Source organism: Opisthorchis viverrini, assembly GCF_000715545.1.
Source record: "Opisthorchis viverrini unplaced genomic scaffold opera_v5_184, whole genome shotgun sequence".
NCBI lineage: Eukaryota > Metazoa > Platyhelminthes > Trematoda > Opisthorchiida > Opisthorchiidae > Opisthorchis > Opisthorchis viverrini.
In genome coordinates, this window is record NW_008751839.1 from 745,885 (window position 1) to 756,651 (window position 10,767).

Here is a 10,767-nt window from a genome sequence, read left to right on the forward strand (position 1 = left end):
TACATACATACATACATACATACATACATACATACTTACATACATACATACATACATACATACTTACATACATACATACATACATACATACGTACATACATGAATGTAGGTCTGCACCATTACGCCAAAAGACTCAGTGTTTGATCATCGATGTCTTCGGAGCATTGCCCGAATCTGGTGGGAACACCGGATCAGCAATTCTGAAGTACGCCGAATGGTATTCGGGAGAAATAACTCACCCTCGATAGATGAACTGATCACACTGCATCGGTTGCGCTGGCTTGGCCAGGTGCTGCGCATGCCAATCGACCGACTTCCTCCAAGGGCGCTTTTCGCCCAACCACGTGAAGGGTGGAAGAGAGCCAGAGGCAGTCAAACAATGACTTGGAAGTGGAATGTGAAAGCCATTACCAGCAAACTCAGCTGCGCTGGCCATTGCCGTTTTCCTGGATGGGGACCCCGAGATGGTCCACATCAATGGTTAGAGGCATTGTCAGACATGGCCCAGTCGCGCCCTCATTGGTGCTTGTGCATCCAACCTATTGTGTTCAATGCATAGCTCCCTTCCAACCCCCTCTACTTGATAGCCAAATGACAGTGATGGATTTATGTACCAACGTAGCATCTCCCGCCTGCACTGCGCAGCTACCTACCCCTCCCCCAAAGAAAAATTATTGATGAAGGAAACTGTGGCAGCTACAACCCACCATCACGCAATTACTTGCACTTCAAATTCGACTCTGGTTTGTACACGAGCTCCACCTGCTTTAAGGAACCTAATGTAGTCGCACTGAGCATATCCCACCCTTTCCATCTTTCTTATTTGGTGCATCACCTGGATATACATTGATCGAATTACAGGAGAATAACACTAGAGTTGTTCATATGTGGCTCTATACGTAAGGTAAACGGGGTCAAAAGAATGGATCTTAAAAGCGGAACGAAAGGGGAATGCCTTGATATTGTCTGGCCTTAACACTCAAGAAACACGTTTACTTACTGCGTCGACGTTTCCTCAATCCGTGCTTCATGTCCGATACTCAGCGGTGGATTTCCTCCCAAAGCGGAATCCCGAGAGGACGAAGAGTTGTGCAAAGAGTCTGACACTGAGGACTCTGCAGTGAGTGAGGAACCAGACAGCAGGGAGTCAGGGCGCGTGTAGGCCTGAGTGTAGACTTTGTTGGAAGTTCGACTATCCTCTTTTTGATTCAATCCGGGAGAGTGTTCCTGTGTATAATTAGGACGCACATCTTGCTGGAGTTGATGCGCGTAATGTGTAGTTGGGATCGTGTGGCAATCTTGGGGTGGGTTCAGTGATGACAAATATACCGTTTGGTTTTGTAAACGTCTGGGATTAATCGGGTCTCCAAACGAAGTCGGGTGGTTGCACGTTATACTAGAAGTGAGGGAATAGTTACTCATCGACATGGGCATAGGCAGGGGCGGTGGAACGGGTGGGACGCCCCACGCCTGCTCGGTCGATTCGCTGACCGAATCAGGCATGACGGAGCGACTTGCAGGAAAGCTTGAAGCGTATACTGTGCCCTCCGTTTGACCCACTGCACCACGAGAATAAAAAAAAAACAATGAACGAGAATTCAACAAAGATGAAATAAAGACTCGAATGTCTAACAAGTTCATTTTAAATCATATCCACCTTGAAAATGTACGAGTAGTCCCAGTGTACCTGGAGAAAATGCCCCCATGTTTTTAAACGAACCGTCTGTAATGGACCGACAGCTGTTGAATTCAACAGAAGGATAAGGTTACACAGAGCTCGCGATAGGTCACTAGTCAAGGCGCAGAAGTTTTAACCCCTGCTCCTATCCAGGTTTGTGCAACCTAGTCTCTATCTCACTCTTCAGGCTTCCTTCGGATGGCATAGCAGTTAGGCACCAAAAAATTGTTACCGATGAACGATTAGTTTTGTTATTCCTACTATTTAGAGCCTGTATGCAAAAATGTATGGGCGCGACTGACGGATATATTTAGATCCTACATATTGGGTTGAGGTCGCGTGATAGCGCTGCCTGTGGTTTGGACAAAAACAAACAAAACAAAAGAGCGGAAAGATGGGTGAACATATCAAAAGAGTGTATAGGAGTGAAACACACATAAAGCGGTATCCTGTGGGTGTTGGACTTGCTTGTAGGCGCGAGCCTAACACTGCAAAACTGTGTCTGAGTGTCGATAATTACTCCAACGACAAGTAAGGGAAAGTCGAGTTAAGTTGAGCTGTTTAAGTCCTTCAACTTCAAGAAGATCATTCTTCTATTATGGCCCCGGAAAACAATATGAGGCGTAGTGATCCCCTTGAGAAATGTCGAATAACTAATAGCTAAATAACACTCAACTGTTAGGCATTCTGATCGAACCGGTTAACTATTACGTACCCATTTCTTTTTTCGTCCTTGGATCAAACCCAGCACCCAGTAACAGTAAAGAAAGGCACAGTGTGCATCTACTTCGCCGAAAGATGAGTTAGAACCGTATAAGAAGGACTAATCGCCCACGAGTAGTGTGTACCTTGCCTTAGATTTTTCACTGAATGACGAAGCTTGTAATTTATGCATCTTCTAAGCTGATTTGCTTACAGCAAGTGAACTAGGGGTAGGGAAAATAGCAAGGGATCGAGTATCGTGATCACCTAGAACGTTTCGTATACTAAATGAAAAAAAATTGGTGTAAAACAATTTAAATCACCAAATAGTGTATCAGTTTAAAGGCGTAAGCGCCTTCAGAAAGAAATTCTTCTGGTTCATCAAGATAAAAAAGTTAGCGCCTCACATGTTAGGGGAACAGAGGGACAAGTTTTATCCCTCATTCTTGATTCTTTTCACCAGAGTTGTCCAACGTCCGAAACGGTTGTCTTCGAACCATTTATTCAATCCCATCCATGAGTGTGCGGTTATGTCACAGCTTCGTGTGATATGCTGTTGGTCGCTTTATGAGGGTATGACTAGAGACGGATCTCGAAGACATACCCGCTTGAAGTTTTCGCGCAAAGTGGACTAATGCGTGATGCATCGCAGAGGTGTTCATTTGGATATGAATTAACCCTGGGCATTCCAGGACGATCTGAAATTTGAACCTTCACACCTGCGCATAAAAGTTCCGACCACATTTTTAACTAATTTCAGGGGGCAAAATTGAAGTCTGCCACTCCTACTGTACCTGGTTTCTTGAGTAATGGACTACTTGCATTCTGCAAGTGATTTTCGTTGTTCTTGTTCTGTTTGCTGTCACACCAGCGATAGAGGTCAGTCTTGGCATACGGAGACACGGGAGACGAAGGAAATTTCTGGAAGTATGATACACCATGATGGATTCGACCCACGAACTCACTGAACTAGATCCGATTTACGCACCGCTATGTGGAAAGGACTAATATCTCAACGGGAATACTCAACGAGAGCCGAATATTGGATTAGCATACCAAGAAACAAGAGTCGGATCAACAAAGGTCACAAATTGGAACCAAGAGGGGTTGAAGACAGAAGTCTTTCCAGCACCGATAAGAGTAGGAGAGTGGGAGAGACCAAGCTCAAAATCCAAGTGGTCGTCCATCAATTAGGACACAGAAAAACAGAGCAACCAATGGAACCACCTGACCGAACAATCAATCGTGATCGAAGGTCAGCCTTGGCTAGCAGCACGCAACACTACTCAGCGCACAACAATCAATCATTGCACCACTACGTTTCCTAACAAACCACTGATTATTTTCATACAGGAAACTATTCACAAGGCTGCTGAAAGCTCTTCGACAGCCCACGACCGGTTTTGCCCTTCTTGGGGCTCATCAGGTAGGTGCAGTCCCCGAGTTTCCATCAACTGTAGGTTCTACTTGAACCCAAATTGGACTGTTTTCGAGAAATACACTCATTTGCAAATCAATTTGGTTTTCACGAGAAACTCAACTGAATCTCCCATTTATGATATTCTACAACTGAATTCGTGATCGAGGTCAGCCTTGGCTAGCAGCACGCAACACTACTCAGCGCACAACAATCAATCATTGCACCACTACGCTTCCTAACAAACCACTGATTATTTTCATACAGGAAACTATTCACAAGGCTGCTGAAAGCTCTTCGACAGCCCACGACCGGTTTTGCCCTTCTTGGGGCTCATCAGGTAGGTGCAGTCCCCGAGTTTCCATCAACTGTAGGTTCTACTTGAACCCAAATTGGACTGTTTTCGAGAAATACACTCATTTGCAAATCAATTTGGTTTTCACGAGAAACTCAACTGAATCTCCCATTTATGATATTCTACAACTGAATGTGCTGCACACAGGCCACCTCATGTTTCAGTTGGAATGATATTCGAGATCTCGCAGTATATTTTAATTATGTTATCCACTGATTACGCTATCTTCATTGGTGGTGAAACATTTGTAATTAAATTGCCCAGCTTAGCAAACATACCAACAACCATATAGAGGTGATTCAGAGCCGTGAAAGAACAAAAACTGTCGAACTGTTCTCGCATTTGATTGCTTCAGTCTTTTTTCTAGCCGAGTGGTGTATAAAACTTGGATACAGTGCGCGAACTATTTTCACACATATCTGCAGTTAACTGTAGTCTATAAGTTAATGGCATCTGTAGACAGCTCCTCCTTTTCTTTCGATTTATCCCTTCAAATTAAGTTTTTGTTTGTCCGTAGGTAGAAGCCCTAAAGTAACTAGCTGTAAGACGGAGCTATACAGCAGATGTTCGAACGCAATAATGTTGAATCATGTCCAGATAACCAAGGACATGTGATCTGTAGACTGGTGAACACCGAATCTACCAGCAAGGCGATCTAGAGCATACCAACAAGAGTTTATTAGTGCGGGTACTGCCACAGGACAAACTGATGCACCGATGAAAAGAAAAGCACCTCCGAGTGCGGAGTCATTCGCTGACAATAAAGAACTAAGCAGTTACTAGCTAACAGATACGGGAGTGAAAACCTCGTTTTTGAGGAACCTAACAACCCCAGGCGTTCTTAAGAGCTTCACCTGACGTTGTTTGTAAACCAGACAACAACACTGAACAAACGCTGTCCGACAATTTCCCAATCGACCTTCCATCGGATGCAAGGACGGCGCTTTAGAATACTCACGGAATACTACTTACAATTTTCATAATTTCTACATGCTAGTAAGCCCGGAAACGTTGATTTAGTCAACGAATTTTCACCCCATCAGGTCGTCATGAAATCCCACTTGAGATTCCGAATCTGACAATCGGGTGAGAGAAACAGGCAACTATTTTTTTAAAACAAATTTGACTGTATGATTCTTCGCTTCTTCGGTTACCTATGACCTCGATTTTTTTTCGGCTTTCTATTCTTCGGGAGAGGAGATACTTTTCTAATTTCGTGTTCATTGTTTTGTGAACAAAACGAAATGTTTTGCGGAGTAAAACGTCACGGAACGTTTCGCAATTGTTGGTAAAAAAAATCCTGGGTCAGTGAGTCGTAATCAACAGGACAGATTCCGGAATTCAGAACAAACAAACATACACTTACCTACATTCGCCCCACAATCGCCTAAACAGTTATCAACAAGAGGAGAAACGATTTCGCATCGCACTGCAACGTCAGACACGTTTTACGCACAGCAAAACAACTCGTCAAGAAGAGTCAACAACGACAACAATGAAAAGGGCCACATAATCATTCTTTTTGGACAAACTTATTCCGGTTTCTGAGACGTACAACAAATACACTCCGGAGAGGACAGGCGAGAGAAGGAACACTGGAGATGTTCTCAGGTAAAACTGTGTAAAGGATAGACAACCCCACACCACTCGTGAACGTGTGTAATATCGTTTGGATAAGCTCTGATGTAATGGGTGACCGATTTGGTCAGAACCATCAAAACGGACCATCAAAAACACTCGAAACACGAGACTGATGAAGGTGGCTAGTGATCCAGCTGTCATCACACATTTCTTGTGTGATGGGTTATACCGAAAACTTAGAGTCCAAACTGAAAGTGATGGTGATTGAGAACGACCGAATTCTGTTTCAACTCAACCGGATTAGCCTGGATGTATGAAGTTCGATGCTGAAATTGCAAGACCAGACAGTTCAGCAAATTTCTAACAGCAGTCACTTATTCACATTGGAAAGTTATTTGATCCGGTACTAATGTTCAGTCGTCCAGACAGGCTTGTTGTATCACGCTGGTGAAAACAGTACGGGATTATCGAGAAATACACTCATTTGCAAATCAATTTGGTTTTTCAAGCAGAACGTAAGGTTGATGGATACTCGGAGACTGCGCCTACCTGATGAGCCACAAGAAGGGCGATACCGGTCGTGGGGTATCGAAGAGTTTTCAGCAACATTGTGAGTAGTTTGCTTCATGAAAATATACTACGATATCTCGAATATTGTGCCAACTGAAACATGAGGTGGCCTGTGTGCAGCACATTCAGTTGTAGAACATCATAAACGAGAGATTCTGTTGAGTCTCTCGTGAAAACAAAACTGATTTTACAAATGAGTGTACTTCTCGAAAACAGTGCAATTTGGGTTCAAGTAGATCATAAGTTTGACGGAAACTCGGAGACTGCACCTACTTGATGAGCCCCAATAAGGACAAAACCGGTCGTGGGCCATCGAAGAGTTTTCAGCTACCTTGTGAGTAGTTTCCTTCATGAAAAAAGTACGGGGTTATCTACGTGAACATGTGCCAGCAAGACACACTGGATTCCAAAGGCTGAACGAAGAATGTGGTACCTGTATTGTTTCATCCAGGCATGTCCTTGGTATCAAACAGCCTTGCAGATCACACAAATCGCCAAGGTCATCCGGACCAGCGACTCGTTCGATACCCAGCTGCCAATCAACAGTGTTGTCCAAGTTAGACAGGAAAGAGGGCCACAAACCTTGCAGTTACGGAGTCCACATTAAGTGGTCTTCTTTTGATTGGTTTGCTGACAGCCAACTAATGACTTGTGTAGTGTGAATTCCTTGAGTAACGAATGAGTGGCCTTCTATTCCGTTTCAGTGCGAGTTCATCACATCGCTATTCATTCGATCGTCTCCGTAGGGCTGACTGCGGAAGGTGACCGGCTCGAATCGCTCTGACAGTTCGTAAGATGCCCGCTACTGATTAGTAGAGAAGACATTTATGCACTACCTCTAGGCTACTTGTGATGGACTGGCTTTAGTTTTAGGACAAAATCTCGACTGATATACCCAAAAATCAAATACCTGTTGTCAGAGACAACAAAACCCCACATCCACACTAATGACGGGGTTCGCAATGAACCCAAACAGTTTGGGGCTGAAAATAAACAGTTCTCATACAGATGAGTGTATATTCGCTAATTTCGTGCAATTTGGCTTCAAGTAGAACATAAGGTTGACGGAAACCCGGGAACTGCGCCTACCTGATGAGCCCGAAGAAGGGCGAAACCGGTCGTGGGCTGTCGATGGATTTTCAGCAACCTTATGAGTAGTACATTACAAATATACAGTTCTCATACACTTTGCCGGAATGACTGTGTCTAGAATCAGTCCAATTTAGTAGTAAAGGGGTTCATTCATGTGGTTGACAAATGATCGCGCAACAATGGCGTGACACTTTCACAAGATTGAAGGACCTTTTGTCACGAGTGGAGGGTGAACTGAATCACAAAACGCCTCACTGGACAGTAGCCACGATGTTGTCCCACTTTAGAGAGGTCGACAACAGCGTACGGCACCCTCGGAAAAGTTCACTTTTGTTTGTTTGCTCAAAACAGTGTTGTGACAGTGAAGTACTTTTGAAAAATGACTGCCCAGCAGAACAAACAGATCCAGTCGATTAGCTCAGTTGACCGCTTGAGAGAGGCTATTAGATGTATTGAATAAGCTGTCAAGAATTTGAGTAACCGAAGGTGCATTTTGGTTTGTTAAACGAATTCTCTGTATAGCATTACAATGTAACTATCTGGTTTTCGTTGGAGCATTCCCAATACCGGGTTCACCACTTCGTTCTAAGTCGTAAATACACTCTCTTATTAAAAGCAGCTGCTAAGCGCACTGGGAAAAACAACTGATGGAAAAATTGTTAAAATCGTGGATTTCGAGCCCTCGAAATTCGTTCCTTTAGCACAAAAACTCAAATGGTTGCCAAAGCATTTGTGTGATGTAGGGATGTACTTCTAGGGAATGTACTTCTAGATGTTCCATCTCTGGATGACCATCATTCCATACAGGATCACTTCAGACTGTGAATACTGGTTCCTTCGTTCGATATGTATGAAATCATCGATTTTGCACGCAACATTTGTGCTTTTACTGCCTTGTTCTAACTAATTCATACTACGCAGTGTCTTACTAATAAGCAATGATCGATCGGCGGTAACACCCTTCCACTTCCACCAGAAGAGAACACGAGGGCAGATATATTGCCAGGTTGCCCCAACCTAGGCAGCAGTGGTCGAGATGCCACGGATTCGAACAGTCCAGTCAATAAATTAGTGCTTTAACAACCCAGCCATCTAGAGCCAACATCACCGTCCGTTCTTCCGTGTTAATACAGAGGAACTCAGTTATCCAGCAAAACATCTGGCATCAGGGTATCATGTATCCCAGGTCGATTACATTCAAACCCACCAAATATCCACTCAATTATAAGGAGAACTCAAGTGAATTTATAGAGAGGGGAGCCCGTTTTGTAGCCCTATTTTACATCACTGCATCATCCTTTGGATGTTTCAACACAGTGGTTGGTCTATCGGTATGACCTCACACTGGATCACTCTAAACAGAGGTCGCTGACATAATGGATGTACGAGAGTCCAAATGGTTCTAACACCGATTCGATTCTCACTGGTGTCTATGCCAAACGACCTTGAAATGAACAGCCTGAGCAGGCTAATGACATTCAGGACACAGAACCAAAAAGTCAATAGAGTTGTGAATGTGACGATTTTCTGATGAGGCCACGCAACGCATGTGAGGCAGTTCAGAGCAGGACAAAGTTTTTGAACTTCCTGTCCACCATGATAACACAGGGTTCGAAGTTTTCGTTAAGGAAAACAGACAGTTGGAATGAACGCCTTCAGGGTCACTTCATGTTTCCTTAGAGGACTGAAATTCCGTTTTCTGTGGACGGTTTGAGCAGCTATTTTTGATGATTGGTGAACTGTCACATACTCTCTTCTTCCTGACTGGATGCATCAACACAGTGAGCACATCCCGTACTGACAGTTTTATTATCAGGGTCATTCTGATGATTAATTATGTTGAGCTGTTGTGAGCAGTTATGGAATCGGTGAAAAAAAGGGGTTCACGTAAGAAGGGCAGCGAGAATGGGGGTATGATTCCACTCTTATTAGAAGCCTTGGTGGCTTGTATTCACCTAGTCTGACAGACCAAATGTCTGCCCTCAAACCACAGCTTTTGCATGAGAGCCTACCGAATTAGTCTGAGCAAAGGAAGTTGTGGAGGAATCATACATTTCCACAACACATAGTGGTTGATTTACTGTTACAAAAAGTCCTCTCCCCCAAAAAGAGCACAGTAGAAAAATGTAAAGGGAATATCTCCTCTTAAGGGTTGGTGGTAGAGGAAGGACTACACCCAATTTTGTGAAGCAAATGCAAGTCAAGGGACAGTAACCATGACACAAAGTGACAAATTGTCGCAGCTTCACGAAGAACTCTTGCTTCCCCTACCCTAAAATTTATTGTGGGACACCTAACTCGTGCCCGGGGTTACCAGTTAAAGAACCGAAAGGAAGACAAGTTAAAAGGAAATACTGATCAGATCACACTACAGTCGAAGCGTGTCGTACGAATAACATCGCTGACGACTCCCATGGGTTTCGTTTAAGCTTTTTAGACAAAGCAGTCAGTTTTCAATGGTCTTGTATAGGTCTTCGCAAAACTTTAGCTCTAAAACGGAACACAAAACCAGCCAGCCCAATTTAAGCGTTGCCACACAATGTGTAGCTTTCCTACTTGTTCTCTCAAATTAAAAACCCAATCACATATTGATCTCAGCCCAATCCCGTGAAAACATTTCTAGCGAAAAGTGAATGCGTCGACCTTTTTGAACTTAAACCATTGTCGCCGACGACAGTGGCGAAAATGTACCTTGACACCGACCATTGCTCGACCACGTAGGTCCGATAACATTTTTCCCGGTGCCGGAGAATGGTAACCTTTAAGAACCATCTGCCGTTTTCCTCCTTTCACAGCGCCAAATTGGGCTCATTAGCAGTCAGAGTCCAATTTCACAAACGAATGCTGGGAAATGTCCCATGGGTGGGAACGGGGGGGGGGGTCGAAGGAAGGCCCAACAATAGTGGAAGTAGCACCGATGAAAGGTTGTCCCGTGTGGGGAACCGGGGGGGGGGGTCGAAGGAAGGCACAACAATAGTTGAAGTAGCACCGATGAAAGGTTGTCATCAGCGCATTGGTCTGACGTCAAAAATTAATCAACCGACCTCATTTCAGCGTCATCTTTCACGGTGGTCTCAGATCATTAGCAGACAACTGTACACATGCACACATACTGCCAGAAAAGGCGGCTGTAAACATTAGGTATTATTCATAGTTGGTAGAACGCAGTTTTTGCAGGGGCGTTTGTTCCCGGTTGATATTCATGTACAGGCTGGGGGTGGAACTAACTCAGATCGGAATGCGTACTGTACGTCCAAGTGGACTACACAAGACTTTTGATACTTTAAAGAAGGAGAGAGTGAGTGAAGTAGTTACTTTTGACAGTAGTCAGTCACATCAGTTCTGGAGTGAGATGTACCAAAAGAGGTGGAA

The 10,767-nt window shown here is 44.1% G+C and overlaps 1 protein-coding gene across 1 annotated transcript in view; it reads right to left on the reverse strand.

Moving 5' to 3' along the window:
* The window catches only part of T265_07719 (hypothetical protein), a gene marked incomplete at both ends in the record, with an annotated part of 23,655 nt that extends 22,186 nt beyond the window's left edge, over window positions 1-1,469 (reverse strand). Inside the window, one exon of the mRNA XM_009173315.1 lies at window positions 1,001-1,469. The remainder of the gene's footprint in view (window positions 1-1,000) is intronic.
* Between the last annotated feature and the right edge of the window lie 9,298 nt (window positions 1,470-10,767).